At 47.8% G+C, this 24,441-nt stretch overlaps 1 long non-coding RNA gene across 1 annotated transcript; it reads right to left on the reverse strand.

Moving 5' to 3' along the window:
- Window positions 1-2,752: 2,752 nt before the first annotated feature.
- On the reverse strand, window positions 2,753-19,398 carry LOC148683675 (uncharacterized). The gene is made up of 3 exons (XR_015946817.1): window positions 19,190-19,398; window positions 7,807-10,456; window positions 2,753-6,037 (listed from the first exon to the last, which is right to left on the reverse strand). It is a non-coding gene; the product is annotated as an uncharacterized LOC148683675 (long non-coding RNA).
- Window positions 19,399-24,441: the final 5,043 nt, after the last annotated feature.

A 24,441-nucleotide genomic window follows, 5' to 3' on the forward strand; every position in this document is an offset into this window, starting at 1 on the left:
CATCAGCCCCAGAGAGGGGAGGGCTCTTTGCATTGCTGGGAACACCCAGAAGCAAGAGCCTGAACGCTCTGCCAAGCTGGCAAAGGAAAGGAGGAGGAGGCCCCTTCTCAAAAATGGATAAAGTCAGGTTAGGCCAGGTGAGTGTGTCTGGTCACCCTCTGGTACTGTCTTCTCCCAAACAGAGACAACCCTCACAGACAACAAAGGGTGACCTTCTGCACCTCCTCTGTGGTCCTGGCTCAGTGCTGGCCTCTCTAGCAGATCCTGGGCTGTAGCACCAAGTCCATCAGGGCCATCAGGATGAGGTTTGGGCAGCTGGGGGAGGGAGGGTGTCAAAGTCATGATATGTAGCTTCTGGTCCATTCCATGTGAAGGATCCCTGCTCTTTGTAGGTTGGAGGGAATGGTGAAAGGCTGAAGGTAAAACAGCAGGGGAAGTCCAAGGAGAAGTTTCCTGCCACCGCCTCCCTTAAGCCAGAAGCTCCCTGGGGGCCACGGCTGGTTCAGGACTTTTTTCCACCCTAGGCAAAACTGAAAATGCTACTGCCTCACCTCCTCCTCTGTAACTTCCCTTGTCTTTGGTTCTTTCGTGATGGGGAGGGAGGTGCCTGTGATGCTCAGGAATCTCTGGAAGGTGCACAGATCCCTCCTTGCATCCAGCATGAGACTCAGGCCAATGACAAGTCACTTATTATTATGCCTCCCACTCCCTCCCCCAGCTGGCCTCCAAAATGTGTGCACAGCTCTGTATAGCCCCATCGGCCTGTGGCGCTTCTGGTTCCTGAGGATGTCAGGGTCAGTGAGCACCGGTGGCATTTAGCTTTGCTTTTTATCTGCGCGGTGGTATTTGGGAAAGTGGCTGAGTTGAGCTCCTTCGGCAGCATCACGGCAAATGACAAAGACCCCGTAACTTGCCTGGATCAACAGCGCCATCTTTGCGGTGCCTCCCCTTGAAAAGCTCCAAGGCTACAGCTGCACCTTTGCAGAGATCAGGACAAGCACAATGGCAGCGATTGGAGATAAGTGGCAATAAAGAGCGAGATGCAGAGCGGATGGTTGGCCTTTGAAAAGATGTTCCGATGCTTAAAGAAAGTGCCGTATTTTTAGAACACATGTAAAATTGTTCAGCTTTTAGCCATCGAAGACTCTGACCTTGAAGTGAGAGAAGGAACAGCTGAGACATCTGCAGGAGCTGCGGAGGTATGCCAGGGCGGTGGCGGCAGCCAGGAGTTTGGTCAGGAGAAGCAAATGTGTGCTATGAAAGGAACCACAAGCATCCTGGCTCAGCACCTTCTTGGCTCAGCACCCAAGCAGGGAAGGCCTTTCCTTTGGGGCTAGTGCTGTCCTTCCTTCCTTCCTTCCTTCCTTCCTTCCTTCCTTCCTTCCTTCCTTCCTTCCTTCCTTCCTTCCTTCCTTCCTTCCTTCCTAGAATTGTAGAATTGGAAGAGACCCCAAGGATCATTTAGTCCAACCTCCAGCAATGCAAGAATCACATCAGATATGTCCGTAGCAGATGACCTTCCAACCTCTGTTTGGAAACCTCCTGTGAAGAAGAGCTCACCACCATCTGAGGGAATGTGTTGTGCTGTCAAACAGCTCTTAGTGTCAGAAAGTGCTCCTTAGTGTTTAGTCAGAATCTCATTTCTTTCCATTAGAGTCCATTGATTCAGGTCTTACCCTCTGGAGCAGCAGAAAACAAGCTTGCTCCTCCTTCCTCCCTCCCTCCCCTATGATTGCTTGCCTGCTGTTTACCATAAGGCCTCAGAGTACAGTAGGTCACAACACTATAGCATAATTATACAAACAGACAAATACTGTTACAATGATAAAACAAGGAAAACCATCCCAAATGGAACAGAATAGGATAGATTCAACAAAATAACAGGTGTATGTGTATGGGGTTTGGAACAGAGGTATGTGAAGAGACCATTTCAGACCAAGACAATCCAGTCCTGTGTGCAGGACCAACAGGGCCTCTAAGGAAGGAAAAAGGAACCTTTATTGCTTAAAGCCAAACTCCTCTCCTAAAAGTGACCTGTCAGAAGGGATGGGTGAATATGTCAATTTTGGTTTCTCTCAGTTTCTTGTTTTTTTCAATCCTAAATTCAGTTCTCATTTCCACATTGGGTTGCATTTTCTTTAAGTCCTCATGAAAATTCATTAGCAATTTAGTTTGAATTTTTCCTAATAGACATATTGTTGTATGCAGTTTTGCCTAATCTACAACTTTTTTTGCAAAGCAATTTCCTCTCACACAATGCAATGCCGTATGTTATTTTCATTGATAAATGCATATTTATGCACACTTTTCTCAAGTATATTCATTATTGTACACATCACTTGGCTGGAAAAATACATTGTAAAAATCAGAAGTCTGACTTTTCAAGTATGACATTTACTCACTTACTTACTTACAGTACTTACTGATTTAACGTGTAACTTGAAGGTCTCCAAGCAACTTACAACACTGTTACAAGCACAAATAAATATATTACACTACAAAGCAGAACAAAAAACCCTCATCAACTCCCATAGCAACCACAGGAAGGTTTGACTGCACACTAACAACAAACATAACCTTAGTCTATCAAAAGCCTGGGAAAAAAGTAAGGCTTTTACATTGCACTGGAAAGATGTCAATGAGGGCATCAGGTGGACCCCACTGGGGAGTGCATTCTACAGAAGGCGAGCCACAACTGAAAAGGCCCCGCTCTCCCAACTCTCCCTCCCTCCCTCCCTTGACCACCATCCTTTGAGCCTCCCTCCAAGAAGGGACCTGGTGAAGGACCTTCCTAGGAAGACCAAGCAGGGGTTTGGAAAATGCCAAGTGGGTCAGCTTGCATTTAAACACGAACAGGATAAAATCTCTCCCCCATTGCTACTGGTGAGCCAGATCCAAAGTTGTGTCAGTACACAAAATGGCCAGGAGCAGGAGGTGAATCTTTGCGGTGTGCCTTTATTTAGCGCTCCAAGGGAAATAGGAACTGAAGCTAAAGCCCACCCTTTAGGGTGTGCTCTTTAGCAAATGCTGCCCTTGAGATGCTGGTCAGTTTGAAAAGGGAACCTTTAATCATGTTGGGAGCTGGAAAAAAAACAAAAAAGGGAGAAAGTGGCTTGGGGGAAAGACCAGCCAAGCATAGGCACACCTAGGGGATGATGAAACCAGCCCCTGCCAGGGGTGCAGGCCCAAGGGTGGGCTGCAAAAATCACCTATCAGACTATGGGGTGCATGAAGTATACGTGTGTGGCATCATGTCATTGCTGTTGCAGTGAAATCAAACATGGGAAGGCTTTGTTTCCTTCCACTGTGCCACAAAGGCGTGTGCTAAAGTGATTTTTTTGTGTGGGGTGGTGGTGGTGTTGATACAGCTCCTTGCTGGGGACACTAATACAGCTACTTGCAAAGGGTGCAGGAGACCCTAGTTACGCCTCTGCAACCAAGGAATGAGACTCCTCCCCCCTGCCCACTGAGCCAGCTTGCTGCAGCCAGAGGGTCAGTGCTGTGGGCATCGGATGGGAAATTAGCCAGAATTTGGGGCGTAAATCAAAGGCTTCTTCATGAGTTGGCATCCCCCACTCCTGGCACCGTCTTTAATTATATTTTGAGTGGCTTACTCGATATGTAAATGCCAGCTACAACTGAAATTGTTTATAGCCACATGGCCTGTTTATGCAAATTGCCTTCTAAAACCACAGTGGTCTTGTTGCAGAATAAAAAATGCCTTTTGTTCCATGCCAACCAAGTCTCCACCTCTCCCGCCTTTCTTGGGCACATCTGGGTCTGCTGTGCGGAATAAGAGGGAAGAGGAGGGGGCTCACTTTCCCCAGCACTGTTAGCAGGGACACCAAGCCAGACCATCTAGCTCAGTATTGTCTACACTGACTGGCAGCAGCTCTACTGGGCTTCAAGCAGGGAGTGTATCCTAGCCCTACCTGGAGATTCCACCAGTGGGGAAATGGACCTGGGACTTTCTGCATGCCAAGCAGGTGCTCCGTCACTGAGCTACAGCCTTTCCCTAGGGGGGAATGGAAGAAGTGATCAAGGGCTTTCATTGCCTTATTTAAAGGACTGGCACAGATTTCTCATCCTCCTCCCTCCATGGGCCATTTGTCTTGTGCCCATGCGCCCCCCCCAGCATGGCATGTTGCCAGCGGCCAGAGACTCAGGCACGGCCGTGCGCCTGTTGCGGTTAATCAGCCAGGAGAGCCTGGAGGCCTTTTGCCCACCAATTAAGCTGCCTTTTATAGCTTGTCTCTGCAAGTGGTTTACGATCCATGATTTTTTCGCCAGTTAAATACCACTAATGTTAACCACTCCCACATGGCCTCTGTGGCACACTAATGTTAAAAGCCTGATTATGAAATTAATTGCTTTGGAAGAGGTTACTGCAGATTTCTAACCCAAAACGGCAAGTCTTTGAAAAGAAGATGCTGGCCAGATGCTGCTGAACGAGGCCTGTCAGGTGAGTGGTTGTGGACCTCAGGCACTGAGAGTGGTAGGGAAGAAGGCATGGGCAGGGCAGGCTGAGACTCTCTATAGCAGGCAAAGGCAAAGGCAAAGGCAGCCCTCCAGATGTTTTGAAACTACAACTCCCATCATCCCTGACCGTTGGTCCTGTTAGCTAGGGAAGATGGGAGTTGTAGTCCCAAAACATCTGGAGGGGTGAGTTTGCCTATGCCTGCAGAAGGCTCTCATCCCTGGCCTCCCAAATACAAGGCTCATATCCCCCTGTGGTGAAATGTGGGGGCAGCTTCCTTGTCTCACTGTTGAGGAGATGGGAAAGTTCCGCCTGTTAACGGAAATGCTGATCCAATTGGGGGAAAAGACTTAGGGAGAGGAGATGGAGTGTAAAAATGAATGGAAAAAGCTGTGTTTTCTGGAGGGAATTATAAGAACGGCTTAGGAAAGAATTTAAGTTAATGTAAATTTTTGTAAGTTAAGTTAGGTTTAGGCAGAAAGCTGCCTACTCTCCTTTCCTTACTCTGAGATACTCAGTGGCAGGGAGTGCTCAGAGGGGTGAGGAGGGGATATAATGGAACCTTGGAAATGCTGTGCCCCACAGGTTCCTCTTGTGGCAGGAGGGGGCCTGTGGGAGGGCAGCATGGAAAAGGAGGAGGGTTGAGTTAATATTATAAGAAAAGGATTTTAAACTGAAATAGAAAACCCGCCATAAACTTTAGATTTTGTTTAAGGAAAACCAGGAGGAAGACTATCGAGGAAGTCACAAGTATAAGGTTAAGGTAATAAGAATTGGGGAGTTAAAATTCTCCCCTATTATTGTTATGTTTGTATTTGTCTAAGTATGCTTATGAATGAGCTGGGGGAAACCAATCCTCAGAGCTCCTCCATTCCTGTCCTTTCAGTGGCAGGGGGGGGGGAGAGGGGGGAGGAGGGAGGGGGGAGGCCAAACCCAACTTACAATGGACCCCTTTGATTCTCAAAGCACACGGGTTTCACTGGTGGCAGAGGTGAACCAGTGGGTGGAGGGAAAATGAAGGGACAGTGTTATATTGTATGTTTGTGTAGTTTGTTTAGTTTTGTTTGTAAAATTAATAAAAATTATTATAAAAAAAAAAGGAGATGGGAAAGTTCTGCTTTAGACATTACGGATAAAGGTAGGGCAATGGTCCTCCTGTATATCCCCCACCCCTGCCCAGTTTTGAAGCTGCTCTAGGGACTGTATTTATGTGGTTTCCTCATGTGCCTTCTCCTCTTCTACTTCTACAGCACATAGGGATGTGGATGGCACTGTGGTCTAAACCACGGAGCCTCTTGGTCTTGCCGATCAGAAGGTTGGTGGTTCAAATCCGTGTGACGGTGGTGAGCTCCCGTTGCTCTGTCCCAGCTTCTGCCAACATAGCAGTTTGAAAGCACACCAGTGCAAGTAGCTAAACAGGTACCGCTGTGACAGGAAGGTAAACGGCATTTCTGTGTGCCCTGGCCCTCGTCACAGTGTCTTGTTGCACCAGAAGCAGTTTAGTCATGCTGGCCACATGACCTGGAAAGCTGTCTGTGGTCAAATGCTGGCTCCCTTGGCCTGAAAAGCAAGATGAGTGCTGGATTAAAAGCTGGTCTTTGACCGTAATAATTCATTCATTCATTCATTCATGAGTGCTGGATCCCATAGTCGCCTTCGTCTGAACTTAACCATCCAGGGGTCCTTTACCTTTTATTTCTGCAGCACCAGAAACTGCTACAGCTGGAGGCTGAAACTGAGTCATTTGGGAAGGTTTCCTTGGAGTGAGCTTTCCTTGCCAGTAGCTGGAGAACTGATGTAATTATATTTGGTTGTTGTGTGTGTGTGTGTCTCAGGACGCATCTCCTCCTCCTCCACCACCATCACCCTGGTCAGCCTAGACAGCAAATACTGGAGGGCTCTGGATTGTGGGAAATAATGATGCAGCCCAAATAAAGTTTCATGTGTTGCTAGATAAGCAAAGGGTTAGGATACATGGAGTTCCTCTGTAAATTTCAAGAGGGGGCACTCTGTGGGGTCACATCCCCTGTTTGTCTTGGCGGGGAAAAAGTAACAAAAGGAGAGTAATTGTTATTACTTCCTCCCTGCTCAGATCTCACTCTCTTTCTTCACCATGTAGCTGATGAGAAAGGATGCTAGTCCTGTGTTGTCCTGAACACAGACTCATTTTGACCTCACCTTAGCCATGTATTTTGTAATGTACAAGTTCTGCCTGTGCTATTTTCACTACTGCTTACTGCTGAACCAAGTCTGAAGGTTTATGTAAGTAAATGATATTTTTATTCTCATATTACACTGCTTACTGTGCTATTCTTTTGTTTAGAGGAATGAAAAGGCGAAGCTCCAGTCTACTTAAGCATCCTGGATAAGTACTAAGAAGGTTAAGAAGGTTTGCTAACTATGGGAAAAGGGTGCTGGACTAGACGGACCCCTTTGGCTTAATTCAGCAGGGTCTTATTATATTCATATATTACTTATTGTGAAAAGTCTGATCTTTTGGGGAAGTGGGTTTGTTGTGCAAGAGCTCCCAACCAATCACCACTGCACAACCTGAATTTCCTGGTACAGTGGTGCCTCGCTAGACGAATTTAATTCGTTCCACGGGTCTTTTCTTATAACGAAAAATTCATCTAGCGAATCCCATAGGAATGCATTGAATTTTTTTTTGAATTTTTTTTGCCCATAGGAACGCATTAATTGAATTTCAATGCATTCCTATGGGAAACCGCGATTCGTTAGACGAATTTTTCGTAAAACGAATTCGTCTAGCGAGGCAACCTCCGCTAGAAAAAACCTTTCGTTAAGCGGAAATTTCGTTAAGCAGGGCATTCGTTAAGCGAGGCACCACTGTACGTATTTGATTTCCACTCCAAAATAGGGATGGGTTGGGAGCACCTAAAGGGAGCAAGACTGCAGGATCCAGTCCCACCCTGGAACTGCGTTCCCTTCCTCTCTCTGATGCCTTTGCTTCCCCTGCCCTGAGGGATGCACAGATGTATCCTCCCAGAGTTCCTCCAGTGTGGTGCAGCCAGAGGATGGATCCAAGCAGAGAACCAGGGAAGGAGATGCAAGGGGGAATGGAGGAGGAGAGAGCTGAGCTGGGCCTCAAGTCAGCAGCATTTGGTGAAGTCCTGCTGTCATGGGGAGAGCTGTCAGTTCCTGCTGCTGCTGCTGGGGCAGATAAAATGCTGCAAGAAGAAAATGGCCTCAGGACTGGGGCTGCATACAGGACTTAGCCATGCGGGAAGCAGAAGAAACCGGGCGGGAGATGCGCCGGAGTGATGAAATCAACAGTTTGCCAGACTCTTCAAAGGCCTGGTTGCACTTACTGTCTCGTAAGCTGCCAAATACACATGGCAGAACATTTTCTGAACGTGGCGTTTGGTGAAGCAAAGAGGTTTTCAATCTCTCCGTGCTCTGCGTTTACATGAAATACTGAGAGTTGTTGCGAAACCTTTAGAAGCCATCAGCTTAAGCATGTAGGTGATTCTGAAAAGCTCTTGTTTCCTTCTGAAAAACAAGCAAAGATTACCCTGTAAAAGCCCACTCCATCACAATAAGTAGATGAAGCTCTCTTCCTGCCTCGTGTAAGGAAATGCCAGGAGTCGTCTTCTCACCCTCTCTCTGCCTTGCTGTCACTCCTCCAGCTCAATGGGCCTGCAGAGATGCCGATGTGGCTTGTTCTGATGCAGCCTGGCCCTTGGGGGGGTCTTAATTGCTGCCTTATTGTGGCCTCAGGTGTCCCAAGGGAGATGGAGATTGGTCTCAGTAGCCCTGTGGACTCTTTGGGCTCCCCACCTGTGATTCCCAGCAATTGTTATTCAGAGGCAGAATACTGCTTCCAACAATGGAGGTAGAACATGGTCATACTGGCTAGTCTTACTACCCCCCCCCCCATGAATCCAGCTGACCAGTATGGTTCCCTCTGCCAAGGTCACAGGTAGAGAGAGGTTCCTCCCATAGCCCTGCCTTTCTGAGAGTGCCAAGGACTGGGCCCTGAACCTTCTGCCTGCAAAATAATTGCTCTCAGGCAGAGTGGTGACCTTGTCCACCAGCCTGAACTGCTTTCTATGTGCTGCTGGAGAGGTGAGTAAAGAGAAGAGGAGAGGAGGCAAGCCCCCCCCCCAATGAATGAGCCCCTCTTCAAAGTGCAGCTCTTCCTTTGAGCATAGGGAGCCCAGCTGTGCAGCCACAGGCCTGTCATTCTTGATGGGGCTGGGAGGGGAAGATGCTGAGAATATTCATATTGTGTTGTTTATTCAATACTTTCTCTCCATTGATTTTAATTAAGTTCACTCTTTGCTGCAAAGCCCGAGGAGACAATGAGCTCAAATAAAGCTGCCCCATAATATTTCAGTGGCTGCCCGTGTCTCCTCAGCACGAATGCAGAGGAAGGCATGCTCCATGCAGCCCGGGCAGAGCCTGGTCTCGGCTGGTCTCCGAATAATAAACATAAAATTAAAACCCTGTTCAAGCAACCTGCAAAGTCATTACGAAGCACTGTACCAATTGTGGCTTTGATCCAATCTTTCATGCAATTTCACAGCGTTCAGGAGGAATTGACCACGCACATGCTGATCATGTTAGCTCTGGTTTGATTTTCTGCTCCCACTGAAACAAAGCAGCAGGAATAGCAGAAAAGCAATCTCATCTCTCGATTTGGGCTTCTTTCACACTTTTTAAGGCCAGCTGCAGCGTGGCAAGCTCAGCCGTGGAGGTGGAGCTGGCAGAGGCTGCTGCTGACAGCCACGCAGGCCTGATGTTGTCCCACACCTGTCCCAGGAGCCATGTGCATCTCAGCAACAGCTGGTTACATGGGCTGCTCCCCTCATGCAAAATGCACTCAAGCCTTGCCCAGGTTGGTGCTTTAGTGAAGGTGGTTCAGAAGATCCAAGATGAGGTACCTTCTGGAGCCAAGAAAGACCACAGGTCTGTTGGCATGCAAGGGAGGGTCCAGGAAGGCCACCAGGAGGGGAATAAACCACCTCTGACCTAAATAGTAATTAAAGCAACTCTTTGCCCAACCTGGAAGTGCCACGGGAAAGGGAAATTCTAAGGATGGTTCCAGTTCTAGCAAAATGCACAGAATGACAACAGCAGTCAGGACAATTTAAGGCACAACTGGCTTTGCAGCCTCTAATCTTTCCTGCCAACTTGAGCCCTTCAGCTAGTTTCCTCTCTCAGACCAGGGTGTCCCTTGTGGCTTCAAACTTTAATTAGCCACCAAGGGCAAAGATCCAAAGATGCACACCGAAGGTTGTATTTCCGAGTAACCTGTCCACATCCTCAGGCTTAGCGAGTTGAAATGTCTCCATAACAACCACCCGACCAGATGGCTCCCTGGCTGCCCTCCTCATCTCTTGACTGCACTGTAACTGTGGCATCATAATCCATGTCAATGCTTCTTTTTACTGTCACTGTGCAAGAGTGAAGGGGGGTTAGAATTAAACTGATGGGCTGCCCGGCATTTTTGCTTCCTTTCCTCCTGGGCCTCTGCTTCTTTTTCCACTTGCTTCCTCCTTGTCCTGCCTGCCTGCCTCCTTCTCCACCCCCTTCAGTTTTCATCTTTCATATAAAATATTATATATAATTTTCATTTATATACATTTCAACAATAGTTCAACAATAATTCTAACATTTCAAACCTTGACTTCCTTCCTCCTCTTTCTGCAGTTCCTTAAATTTATTTTCATCATTCCCTGCATATTCCAAATTATATAGACTTATATCCATCTGTTCTCATATATGTTTTTTGAAGCTGCAAGTTATTACAATAATCCTGCCAATATCTTAATCTGTTTACAGTCTGTTTGTAAATATTCAATAAACTATTTCCATTCCTTTATAAAAGTTTGTTGTCTTGATTTCTTATTCTTCTGGTAAGTTTCGCCATTTCTACATAATACATTGATTTCCGTAGCCATTCTTCTCTCATTGGGACTTCTTCTTTCCATTTTTGGGCAAATAACATTCTTGGAGCTGTAGTTGAATACATAAATAAATTTCTATACTGTTTAGGTAGTTCTGATCTGATAATTCCCAAGAGAAAAGCTTCTGGGTTGTTGTTTTTCTTACAAGTGTTATCTTAAACATCTTTTTCAATTCATTATACATCATTTCCCAGTAAGCTTCAACCTTATTACAAGACCACCACATATGAAAATCGCTTCTCATATTTCACCTCCTCCTCTCATACCTTCAGTGCTGCTCAGCCGCAGCTCATTCTTATGGACATGACATGGAAAGGAAGCCACGTGCATGGAAATGTAGCTTCCAAACAGGCAAGGCATCAGGAGAGCCTGGTTGCAGCTGGGTCAGACCCAAGGCAGGGCCAGCCTAGTTCAGCACCATCTGTTCCCACTGTTCCCACAAGCAGAACCTGAGTTCAACAGCATCAACTCTACCTACTGCTGATTCCCAGCAACTAGAATCCAAAGGGAATATGGCAGAATTGCACCTGTTGCAGAAGAGACCTTGCTTCTCTTTGTTTCATATCTGTGCATTCAGGCAGTCCTTGTGTTCATTGCCTCATTCATTCTTGGCCCTGTTCCGTTCCTGGCTGCATATGCTGCAAGGGAACCACTCTCCCTTGTCCAAGGCAAACATCTGAAAAGAAGGGATGTCTGTTGACATCTCAGAAATGGTCAGGTCTGTCTCAATATCTTTCTCTGTTGTACTTCTTGGGGAAGGTACATGGGAAGGTGCTCTTTCAAAGAGCAAAGGCCCCTGGCAATAGCCTGTCACCTTTCTGAGAGCTTGTCTCCAGCCTTGCCCTCATTCCTTTGATGAAGTCTCCCATGTTGGTGGACACCACAGCATTCTGTGGCAACTGAAAGACGATTATTTCCTTTTCACATGATGGGACTGAGTTCTTCTTTCCCAAGCATTCCACGGGAAACAGCAGCAGCAGCTCCCCCTGGGTCTCCATCTCCCAATTCTCCTCCCCAGGCCCTCCCAAAGGGACCAAGTGTTGCTTGGATGTCTTGTGATGCCACCAAGCCACAGGCAATTAATATCAATTTCCTGTCTTTGTGCGAGTGCTAATAGCTTGAGCAAGAGGGAAGGCACGTTGGTCAATTAGCAGCAATTTGATCTGACAGCCCAGAGAAAGGGCAGCAGCAGGCAAGAAGTTCAGGAACCTGTCAGGGCTCTCGTTAATGCAGTGATGGGGAACTGGCACTGATGAGAAGGGACCCCAAGGAAACTGGCAACCTCTGCTCAACCTCCCAAGAGCCAAGGGTGTCACATCCAAAGCGGCTGCTGTGAGGCTTTCACTTCTGGCTAACTCTCCCACCCTCATATTTGCTGAAAGATGACACTCGTTCCCTGAGGTTACATGGGTACTGTGGGAGCTCTGGTGATGGCCCAAGAGTGACAGGCCTCTCCTGGCCACTTCAGGGATGCTGCAGCAGAGCTAATAGCTAATGGAATTCTAGGCTACCTCAACAGAAGTGTAGTATCCAGATCAGGGGAAGCAATAGTACCACTTTATTCTACCTTGGTCAGACCCCATCTGGAGTATGGTGTCCAGTTCTGGGTACCACAGGTTAAGAAGGATACCGACAAGTTGGAAGGCATGCAGAGGTGGGCGACCAAGTTGATCAGGGTTCTGGAAACCAAGCAGCATGAGAGGTGGCTGAGGGAGTTGAAGACATTTAGCTTGGAGAAGAGAAAAGTAAGAGGTGATCTGATAGCCTTCTTCAAACATCTGAAGGACTGCCCCATGGAAGATGAAGCAAGCTTGCTTTCTGCAACGCCAAAGGGTTGGGCCTGAACCAATGGATTCAAATTGCAAGAAAGGAGATTCTGACTAAACATTAGGAAGAACTTTCAGACGGTAAGAGATGTTCGACTGTGGAACGGACTATGTCAGAAGGTGGTAGAAGAGTCTACCACCTTCTGACTTGGTCCGTTCCACAGTCAAACATCTCTTACCTCCTTCACTGGAGGTTTTTAAACTGAGGATGGATGGCCATTGGTCAGGGGTTTCTGGACACTGGGGGGGGGGGTTGAAGGTTGAACTAGATGTAGGGGGTTGAACTTGAGAGCCAGTGTGGTGTACTGGTTAAGAGTGGTAGACTCGTAATCTGGGGGACTGGGCATCTCTGCTCCTCCACATGCAGCTGCTGGGTGATCTTGGGCTAGTCACACTTCCTTGAAGTCTCTCAGCCCCACTCACCTCACAGAGTGTTTGTTTTGGGGGAGGAAGGGAAAGGAGAATGTTAGCTGCTTTGAGACTCCTCCGGGTAGTGATAAAGTGGGATATCAAATCCAAACTCCTCCTCCTCCTCCTCTAGATAACCCTTGGGGTCCCCTTCCAACACTACAATTCTATGATTTCCTGCCTAGGCAAAGGATTGTACCGGGTGGCCTTTGAGGTGCCTTCTAGCCGCTTGACTCTGTGGTTCTAGGTCTGGATCACAAAGCTTGCAAACCTTCCATTGAAACTGTGGATGACCCAAACCTGTGTGTGCAGATGTCCCCCACAATTATTTTTTTAAAAGAGAAGACTTTTACAAAAATAAGAAAAGCAAAATCATTCAGACGTTCATAACGTTTCTCAGTACAAAAAAAATTAAGAATGTCCCCCTTCCCTTCCTTCCTACCCCATTAGTCATTCCATATCAATATTTTCACCATAAATATTCAAGAACAAATTGCATCCCTCCATTAATATGTATATATTCTCTTGTAAATTTGTGATTGAATATAAGTAGATTGCTTATTGTTCAACTTCACTATGAATAGCCACCAATCTTGTAAGAGAGGATTCTTCTTTTTCATTTGCTGTCCAAATCTGACTCTTGTTGCAAAAAAATGAGCACATCACGGGAGCGTCCTAGAGTTTGTGGACCCATTTCACCTGCATTAAAAGGTTTCTGGTCCTCCCAGTGCTGAGCCAAGTTGGCTCAATTTCTTATAACTGTATGAAGCAGGTTCCACATCTGCACAATCCAATAGCATTGTGAGAGAGTGAAATGGAATTCCAATAGGAACCTCTTGATATCCATATGTTTTGAAAAAATAGATGGGATAAGTAGAAATCCTGGGTAACAGAAGATGCCCAGCTGGAATGTAAAATAGATGCCCCATTTTTCACTTTGCCTCCAGCACTTCCTAGACTGTATCTCTGTCATGTAAAGGAATATATAACTTTATTAAAGTCATTTTCTTTGGCTGCATACACACCAGACCTCTAAAGCACATTCTGCCTATGCCCAAGAATGCTGTGAGTTGTGGTTTACCCCTCACAGAGTTCCCAGTTCCCTTAACAAACCACAGTTTCCATTCTTCAGGGGGAAATTGTGTTTTGAATGTGCTTTGACGACCTGGTGTATGTGCGACCTCTTAAATTCATGCTTTGAAACCTTGCAGAGAGAATCTTCCTGACCACCCTACCTAGGACTGGTTGCTCTGAGAAGCTTCCTTTTTGGTGTTCATATGTGCTATTTTAGAAGCCTGAGTCTGGTGGAGCAGCAGGTGCAGAAATGGAGCCCCAGGCTAGATCCATAGAAGAGTTGAAGCCCAGCTTGCAGCCGGGATTCCTGAAATACAATCTCACCCCTGCCCTTATATACTCAAATGATCACCGTGCTCTGCGGGAGAGGGTGGCCCGTGGCAGGTCCCAGGAAGAGGCAGGGTTTCCCATGTCTTTTCAGCCCCCCCGCCCTTTCAGACACCCTCTCATTCCTGCATTGCAGGGGGTTGGACTAGATGACCCTTGGCATCCCTTCCAGCCCTACATTTCTAAAATTCTACAAACTACCCCTGCCGTCTTTTTCATCTTCCCTCTCCCCAAACTGCTTTTCTCTTCAATGTTGGAAAAGGAGCTTGCGGCTGGAGGGGAAATGGACTTATGTAAATATACACACAATATAAGCTCGTCACCAGAGCTCCCTACAGTTAATTGTTGATGGATTTACCGTTTTGAGGTAGGGAACCCCACTTCCTTTTCACTCCACTTTCCTGCGGATGAGGTGGGCTTGCAGGCTTCTGTTAGATCTGTGCAAACCACATCAGGCTGGTCCTTTAACCTGGCGCTACTAGCCAGAGGCTGCCAACCCTCCTGCCCACCAATCAAGCAGTCTGACCAAACCCTCAGCTGCTTGGACCCAGGGGGCCTGAGGGACCCCTTGCCCTCCACCTCTTTGCCCCACTGCCACCTCTGAGAGGAACAAAGGGGCCACCCACTCAAACGACACCGGGCAAGAGCACCCGTATGAAGATGCCCCTCTCTCCCCATCTTGGTGAAACCTGAACAAACTATGCACCAACTGATTTCTCCAGTCCAAAGGAATCAGGAGCAAGTGGGGCTTAGATGTCAAAGGCTGGCTGCTTCTGGGAGGGCTGAGGGTAAGGAGGAGTGAGCTGGCCTCCAGTGCACCCGTATCCTGGCCCTGAGGGAGGGGGCTCTGCATTGCACCAGCCCCTTCCCCCCCCCAGTGGAGTCCTCTAAGTCTTGGTGGAGGCAGTTCCAGTGCTGGCTTGAAATTCCAGGGAAGCAAAGTGGCTTCTGTGCCAAGAGGCTCCTCTCTTCCCCTCCACCTTGTTAAATGTAACTGCTGCTTTTTATCATGCTTTTTCCCTCCCCCCGCCCTGCATTTTCTTTTATGGCTCTATTATGCTGCCTGGCAGAGAGAGGGGTGGTGGTGCAGGTCCCCATAGGAAGAGGGATGGTGCATACTTAGTGGGGTGGGGTGGGAGGGAGGGGGGAAGGGGGCTGCAATTCCCTGCAGCAATGGGAATGACTGGTGCTGCTGGAAAGATGAGTGGCTGTGGAAGTGGGTGGGTGGGTGGGGGGAGCAGCGCAGGTGGCTGCAGCATCTCTCAGAGTCAGCCTCTTACTGCTGCTCCCCCTCCCCAAGCCTGCCAGCATCTCCTGTGCTGCTTCAGATCACTTCTATTGCCCTAGAGCTCATCAGTTAGGCATACACTCTTAACATTTCTCCAATGAAAATAGGGATGCCTAATAATACAGACCCGCCAAGTGTCCCTATTTCCTGGGACAGTCCCTATTTTTGTTGGAGGGCATGGATACCCTCTGTGAATGATCTGGAGATGGACATCCAATGAAGTTAGATTTTGGAAGATTCAGGACAGATAAAAGATATTCCTTCAAGCAACACTGAGTTAAACCATGGAACTCACTTCCACAGGAGACAGTTATGGCCACCGCTCTAAATAGCTTTTTAAAAGGATTGGACAAATTCATGGAGGAGAGGGCAATTGATGGCTCCTAGACATAAGGCCTATGCTGTGGCTCCACATTTGGAAGTCACAAAGCTTCTGAATACCAGTTGCTGGAACCCATAGGAGGGGAGAATGCTCTTGTGCTTGGGTCCTGCTTGCAGGTTTACCTTAGGGCCAACTGGTCAGCCGCTGTGAGAACCAGGTGCTGTATCAGATGGGCTGCCTTTGAACCTGGCTCGGTAAGTAGATGGGCAGCCAGTGTCTTAACACTGGTGTCACATGTTCTCAACCAGACACTCCCGTCAGCAGTCTGGCCACAACATTTTTCACCAACTGGAGCTTCTGAACCAGAATCAAGGGCAGCCCCAAGTAGAACACATTGCAGTAATCCAGCCTTGAGGTTACCAACACATGGGCTACAATGGTCAGGCTATCCCTGTCCAGGAACAGTCATAGCTGGTAAAACCAGATCAAGCTAGTAAAAGCCAGATCAAGCTAGCCATGGAGGACACTTGGGTCTCTAGGGCCAAAATGTGTCCAGGAGTACCCCAGAGTAGACTATGTACTTGCTCCTTCAGAGGGAGTGTAATCCCACCCAGAACAGATAACTTGCCAATTTCCCGAACATGGGAACCAGCCACCCAAAGATCCAGTCTTCCCAGGATTCCAAGAGTTTATTGGCCCTCATCTAGTCCACTACTGCATCCAGACAGCTTCTGCAGCTTCTCCTGATTAGCTGTTATAGAGATATATATCTGTGTGTCCTTAGCATACTGATGACACCTCGCTCCAAAACACAAGCACCAGGGGGCCGAGGAACACTCACACAGTGCTACTTTCTATGACATGACCCTGAAGATAAGAATAGAACCATTGTAATGCATAGTGGGCTGATATCTATCTCACTAAATCGGTCCAGCAGGATACCATGGTTGATGATTATCAAGTAGCACTCATATGCTTTCAGTATCTGGTGTGTGTAGAGCCACAATTCCCTGTGGGGCTTCCACTAGGAAGCAACAGGACCACCATGCTGGATCTCACTCTCCTTGCCCTGCTTCCAGGGCTACCACTAGGCCAGGGTCTCCTCATTCTTTCAAGGGCCATGGTTTGTTACCCGGTCTTGTGAAGAGTCCCTCTGGCAAGCCCAGGATACATACGGTACAGAAGGATGCTTCCAGTGCAAAGTTTCCACTGAATTCTTGCTCCTCTTCCCCAGGGTCAGCTTGCCCTCCTGGCTGCTCACAGATCCTTGATGGGTCTTCATCAAGTCATCGTATCTTATTGGGACTTTTTTGCCATGACCCTCAGACCAGAATGTGATTTTGTTTTGCTTTCACCACTTTCTGTGCCTGGAAGAGGAGAACTGGTCTTTGCAATCTTGCAGAAAATTGGAAACAAGCAAGTGCATTCCGACAACAGATATTGTCTCTGCTGCCTCTTCTGTGTATCTTAGACCTGGGCCCAGAATAGACTGTTGCTACTGCAGCTGATAAAGTGCAAGAGCCCTAATTGCTTCTTGTAGTTGCTGCATTTGAAAGTAGCCCTCAGATTGTTTCTGTTTCTCCCCCTTCCCACCTCTCACACACTCCAGAACATGAAACTGGCCTGGGTGCCATTCAGCTTGCACTTTGGGTTCCTGTTGCAGATTCAGATTCTGCTCTCTTAGCCTGCAGAGGCTGGGGAGAAACTCAGCAGCTCCTTGGGAGGCAGGGTGGGATGGTGAGCAAGCCTCTGGAGGAGCAGAAGGCAGCCATCATCTTTCACAGCATCAGCACCAAAGTGCCTGCCTGCTAGCCCCCAATGCGTCGAGCCAGGAAGGTACAGGGGAAGGGTGGGGGCAGGAGAGAAGAAACTGCAGCTGCCAGATTCCATGGCCTGGGATGGTTCCAAGAAGCATCTCAGCAACACCCCCCACCCCAGCTTCAGGCTTCCTGCTTGTCCATATTTTGTTCCACTTCCTGCTGTATCACCTAGGACTGGAGAGGGGAGGAGGAGGAGTGAAAGTGTTTTGTGCCTGAGACCATTGTGATACCCAGCCAGGCTTAATTCAAAGAGGAGCAGAAATTCCTGTGCTATAAAGCTTCTGAATTGTTAAGAAGGCAAGAGGTCCGCATTAATCAGCCAAGGGAAAGAAAGGGAAGCCCAAACTTCAAGAGAGGAGAGTGTTGGAGACTGGCCCTCATCTCAACAGGGAGAGCAGAGCCTTTTATACCCAATGGAGTTAATCTCTGACCTCTCCCAACAGGCAATGCCAGGCCCATTTTTGAGGAAGGAGAATTGGAAAAGGGAATATCGTGACTTGAAAATAAATGGCCCAATTAGCATAGAGGGAGTCCCTAATTAACCAGCAATCATCCATTACTGTAACTTTCAATTCATTAAATTGCATAATTACATAAAAACACTGTTGATGTGCTCTTCAGTGTATCTGGTATTGTCTTCTCAATAATTAGTTCCAGAATTGTCAGTTTGACAGGGCAATTAAATATGTTTAAAGACGCCATCTCTTGTCCTCTTTGGTTACATCTGCAGGGCCTTTTAAAGGAAGCGCTTCTTCTTGAACAGATTTAACCAGAGTAACAAGAGGCAACACAGGGGTTGCTACCACATACACTGTGGATTCCCTGGGTGGCATCTCTGCTACATTTCTTTATTGTTTTCAAGTTTTTCCAGGGTTAGCAATAGAAAAATCCCAGGGACAGCCAAATGCTCTCTCCCTTCTGCCCTAGTTGCCATACAGTTTCCAATCAGGTGAATGCCAGACAGATCAATTACAGTATATGAACAAAACTATATAAGTTTATAAGGTCCCCATGCTGATCCAGGAAGAACGCACACCACCCAGCCCCTGCTTAAAAAGCTTAAGAGCCTCTGGCATAGTGCAGTATATTACCTTTCAAGACTGACTGTTCTCCTGGTGAGCTGCTCATACTGTCCTAAAGTTTGTCTAAAAACTCATTTTGGGGCCCTTTGAGACCAGAGCGTAGTCATTGTGGCTAGTAGCAAGTGATAACTCTCTCCTCTGTGGATTTGTCCAATCCTCTCTTAAAGCCACCCAAAGCTGATGGCCAACACTGCCTCCTGCAGGCATGAGTTCCATAGTTTAACTTGGTGCTGCATAAAGAGAGAAAGAGAAAGTGCCAAAGGGGCCCTTCTAGATAAGACAAACAACCCCCCCCTCTTCCGCTCTCCTTCGCCCCCCTCTCTCCAGCCATCTGTCTCTGGGTGGCTCTTGCCAGATACTCTGAGGTACCAGGGCAACAATCCAGCCAGCTTCCCCCTGCTCTTTGTCCCAAGCATCTGGTAGTCAGAAGAAGTTCCATTCCTGGTCACTACCAGCATTGATGCATAAATGCTTTACATGAATGTACAAGAGCCTTTCTAAACACAGACCTCAGCTGTTGCCCCCTTGCCTTGCCTCCTGCTGACTCGTCCTCTCCATAGACCATCTCCAGAAGAGCAACTCCCCACCCCAATGGACTGAGATGCCCCCAGCCCCCTCCTAAAGCCCTGCCTTACCTCTCTTGGTTGGAAGCTGCACAGCCTGAGTCCAGATGGCAGGTTTCCATTGTTCTCTCATTACTATTTGAATTCACTGCCTGTAATTGCCTTGCTAAGCAGAGTAGCTTAACAATCTGTTGCAGGCCATTCAGCATGGAAGCTGGGCCAGGCAATGGATCCCTTGCTGCCCTCAGAGCAGTTGCCTGAGCAGTTGCCGGGGAGCCTGTGCCAAGGGGCTTCAGTGTGTGCGTCCAAGAAAAACAGACAACGAGGGACCAAAGGTGGAATTTGCACAGGGATGTGTGTATGGTGGAGGGGCATTGCAAAGCCCTAGGGATCACATGAGGGCTGCTCTTTGTGGGTGGAGGTAGATGGGGGCCATCTGCTCCTGTAATGCACTAGTCATCATCCTCTCTGCTTGGTGTCTCAGCACATGGGTGTTTGTTTGCATGTTTACCCATCAGGTTAATGGGCTCGCTAATAACAGTCTGGCCTGGAGCTGAGCATGCCTGGGACTTGCCTTGCAACAGACAGAGAGGCTGATGTGTTTTGAGGCCTGCAGCTGAGCTGATCTGGAAGGAAACTCATTCCTGTTTGGGTCCCTGGTTTCTTGTGAGGTTCTTTAGCCCTTCTGGAGGAGCTGTGGCTGCCACCTCCAAGGCTATAGACAAGATGATGCCTCAGAACAATGGTCCCTCCAGCCCATCAGCAGATACCTGGTAGATGTTACATGCATCTCATTTGTGTGTCCAAGTTGCTGGGAGGATTTGAGGATGCTTTGGTGACAATTATGGTACAGTACTGTTCTCTCTCTCTCCTCCTCCTCCTCCTCCTCCTCCTCCTCCTCCTCCTCCTCCTCCTCCTCCTCCTCCTGTGAAGTCCAGATTCTCTGGTCCTAAATTGAGCTCCCCTGTTCACCTGCAAGTGTCATTGCCATAGAGTACTGGACTAGGAGCCGAAAGCTCAGAAATTCTGATTCAGCCATGATGCTCACCTGGCGTTACCATATTTTTCGCTCCATAGGACGCACCTGACCATAGGACACACTTAGTTTTTAGTGAAGGAAAACAAGAGGTTTTTTTTTTTGCTTTCTTGAATTGTCCTAGGCATAGCAGCCAACTCCTAGAGGCCTAGGTGCCTTTGCCCTCTCCCCCCCAATTAAATATTTGAGGAAGCTTATTTTGCAAAGGGGGAAAGCTCCATATTTTTTAGGACCAGCTCAAAGTTGTGCAGCTTTTTTTTCAAATGGGGAAAGCCCTGTTTTTTTGTGTGGGGGGGGGGTCAGCTCAGAGTTGTGCATCTTTTTTGCAAAGGGGGAAAGCGTCATTTTTAAGGATCAGCTCAAAGTTGCTAAGTTTCCTTGCAAAGGGAAAAAAATCCTGTTTTTATTGTGTTCAACTCACAGTTCTGCAGCTTCTCTAGGAAAGGGACCCATTTCTACAGTTTCCAGACAGATAATCTAATCAGCCAGTCACATGTCTCCCTCTTGAGGCCTAGGCAAGGGGCCTTTAGCCCCTGGGCAATTCGGCTCCAGGGACCACGTTTCCTCTTACTTTTTAGGAGGAAAAAAGTGTGTCTTATGGAATGGAAAATACGGTATCTTGGGCCATCCACGCTCCTTCTCAGCTTAAAGGCTTGTTGTGAGGATAAAATGGAAAGGAGCACAACCTTGTGTGTTATCTTGAGCTTCTTGCAGGGAAGGTAGACTATGAATGCAATAATAAAATGAATGAATGGTGCAGGAGTCTACAGCCAAACTATCAACAGCAGCTCCCCAGGATGGATGCCTCTTCCTTCAGCAGCCCAATGGGGACCTGGGCCTGTGCTGTGCTCAGCCTTATTGATTCTAGGAATTAGGCCTGCATAAATGTGTCTGTTCCTTGGGACGAAGATTAGTCACCCAAAATAACTCACTCAAAAGAAGGTTGGAAGTGGGGGGTTTCCTGTCTCCTCCTGAGCTGCATTGTGCTTCCCAGGCTGGCTGATTAATGGCTAGTGTCACACCATGCTTGCCTGCCACTCAGCATGGGGTTCATTGCCACCCCAATGCTGGCTCCCCTCAGGACAGAGCAGAACATCCTCTGGAAGAGGATTAACAAGTTCATAAATTCTCTTTGTGCCACTCACTCCATTTCCCCCTCGAAGAATTTATCGCACAAAACTCTCCTCTCTGCTCATAATAATGAGATTTTAACTCTGATATGCAGGGATCGGGATGGCTGGTGTTAATAAGGGGGAATAGATGGCTCAGTGTCCGGGGAGCAGGAAGAGGCTGCCTGTTGGCCACAGGGAGGAGTTACTTGAGGGCAAAGGCTCAGCACTTTTGGAAGTCTTTGAAGTGTTTTGGAACTGAAACATCTCAATGGGCCTGGAAAGGCTGAGTTACCCAGTGCAAGAAAGTTTAAGTCAGTTTACCCAGTTGCTAAGGAAGTTTAAGTCTTGAGGCACACATGTTTTTTGGAGGGAAGGCATCATACAGTACTTGATTCTTCTGCACTTTGGTTTCTCTCCTTTCTAATTTCCCAACTTGGAAAACACAATGTTTGGCAGGGTGGACTATGATCCTTGGCTGAGGATGCTAGTTGGGACCTGCCTGCCTATGAGGCAAGTTGAGGCACTGGGGCAGCAGGCTCCAGGCAGCTGTTAGAGGTGGCAACTCCGTCTCCTGTGCCTGTGGGCTGCTGCTTCCTCCTCTGCTGTGCACCTGTGATGCCCACACCTGCTGCAAGAGGGCTGACAAGGACGACAAGGTGAAGGGTGACAACCTTCTGCTTTGCCTCTAGTGGCAAAATGTCCCAGCCCAGTCCTGATCCTAGTATTTGTTCCTTGAGCATAAGAGTGCAGCAGTTACGCATGTGTAGACAAGGGTGTTTGGTTACAATGGACAGGGCCAGAGATGATGGCAGCAGCCCAGATGATTATACAGGGGAAATGAGCTGCTTTCAGAAGCATTTGCACCTGGAGAAAAGGCAGGAAGCATGGGAGCTTGTATGGGTAGCTGAACAAGGCTTTTCAAAATATGAATCTGGCTTTAAAAACCATTTTCTGTCAAAAAGACAAGGACACAACATCAGGCCAAAGGGGGCCCATCTCATCCTGCTCTCACAGTAGCCAACCAGAGGCCCAGATTGTTTTTTTGGGGGGAGGTCATTACTAATTCAGCTGGTATTGTTGTTTGCTATACCCAATCTTAGCCCCTGTACCTTCCCCTTGTGCCTTCAGTATTAGGCAAATTGATGAAAAAAATGCAGAAATAATAATGTTAGCTAACTGGAACCTCACTATTCAGAGGCAGTCTACCCTTGAATATCACATGTTGGGGACAAGCAATAGAGGAAGACCATTGGCTATCACTCCCCCCACTTCAGTTTTGCCTTCTGAAATGTGAGCCTGGCTAGAGGAGGGCTTAGGGTGTGCCTATAGCATTATATATAAACACACACACAGAGAGTTTAATTTGTCCACTGGGACCTGCAATGATCTTCTTGGCAATTAATGTTCTGGGGTGGTAGAGATGTATTGGGAGAGCCCCAGGTTCAGTGAAGGGAGACAGACAGAGCGCTTCTTATTTGCATGCCAGAAATCTGGAGCTTGGTTACTATAGTTACTGACGGATACACGGATAACAATAGGGAAAGGAGAGAGAGAGAGAGAGAGAGAGAGAGAGAGAGAGAGAGAGAGATGGATTTCTAAATGGATTGTTTTATAGCAACAATTCTCCTTCACTTGACAGCATTGGCTGTAACTTCAGCTTGTAGAAAGTTCATGCTTCAGGAACAATTTGTCACTACTGAGGAAGTTGGGGGGGGAGCCACAAGAATGAGCCTCCTGCTTTATAGACAAGAACATGATCGAGGCTGATGCTCTGCTGTGTGAAGTTGTGCATTCCCAGCAAAAATAATGAAAAATGTGTGTAAGGGCAATGGAGCTGACTGGCAGTGCCAGTCTAGCTAGCCCAGCCTGCCTAAGGCTGAGGTAGCCAATGTGGTGCTGCCCAGATGAACCACAGCTCCCACCAACACCATCCCTGACCATTAGTCATGCTGGCTAAGGCTGATGGAATCCAACCACAACCACATTGACTGCCTCTGATTCAAATCCCTCCTTTCAGACATTCCTTGTGGAATGAGCAGGGCAACTGCCCTGCTTGTCTGGTATGCCTAGGAGCACTTTAACCAATGCCTGGCACACTTCATGATCCTGTGCAGAGGGAAAGAGGCAGCCACACCCCCCTTTCAGGCTCTCCTGGTCATCAAGGTGCCTTGGACTCTACACGTGCCTAATTTCATTTTCCTAGGTGGCATAGAAGCAGCTTAACCATTTCAATATTCCTGCAGAGTGAGTGAGTCATCAGCCCCAAGGCTCTTTACATAGTGCATCCTGCCTGAAGGAACAAGGATGCGAAGAGCCCTTGAGAGAGGGTGGGGGTGGAAGACCCATAGAGTTGCCAGTATGGAAGCAAAATCACCTGTTGCAAGCAGGCAGGCAGGCAGTAAGGAACCTGGGGGTGGGGGCAGTGGGTTAGGATTAGAGTTTGTGGACATTCAATGAAGCTGAATGTTGGAAGATTCAGGACAGATAGAAGAAGAAAGGACTTCTTCATATAGTTAAACATGCTCCCACAGGAGGCAATGACAGCCACCAAAATGATGTTTCTTGGGCTATCGATGGCCCTGCTCTGCCTCCACAGTTTGAGGGAGCAGGGCTTCTGAATACTAGTTGCTGGAAGCCACAGGAGGGAAGAGGGCTCTTGTGCTTGAATCCTGCTTGCAGGTTTCCCACAGGTATCTGAATGGCCACTGTGAGAACCATAGGAGCCTATTTGACTGGGTTTCCCCAACCCCAAGTTTATGGGCATTGCCATTCAAATGGTGTGCGCGCACCACATCATGTGATCAATTATTTTATTCAAGTTGGCACCCCTGGTAAGAACAGGATGTTGGGGTAGATGGGCTTTTCTTATGTTCTTATATGAGCTCTTGTGCTTCGGACCTGCTTGTGAGTTTCCCAGAAGAGTCATCTGGTTTGCCACTATAAGAACAGGATCCTGGATTATATGAGTCCCATTTGGCCTAATCCAGCAAACTCTTCTCATGTTCTTATGAGTGGAAGAGGAAGCAGAGCAAATAATTAAAGCAAGTCATTTGGAACTGCAGGACAAAACTACTCTTGCTGCTGAGGAGACAAGGCTGTGTGTGGATTCTGGCATGGGCGTACCCAGCGCGGGGCAGGGGGGGAAGCTGCCCCCCTAGAAGCAGGGCCGGTGCAGC

The sequence above is a fragment of the Zootoca vivipara genome, chromosome 13, assembly GCF_965207765.1.
Source record: "Zootoca vivipara chromosome 13, rZooViv2.hap1.1, whole genome shotgun sequence".
NCBI lineage: Eukaryota > Metazoa > Chordata > Lepidosauria > Squamata > Lacertidae > Zootoca > Zootoca vivipara.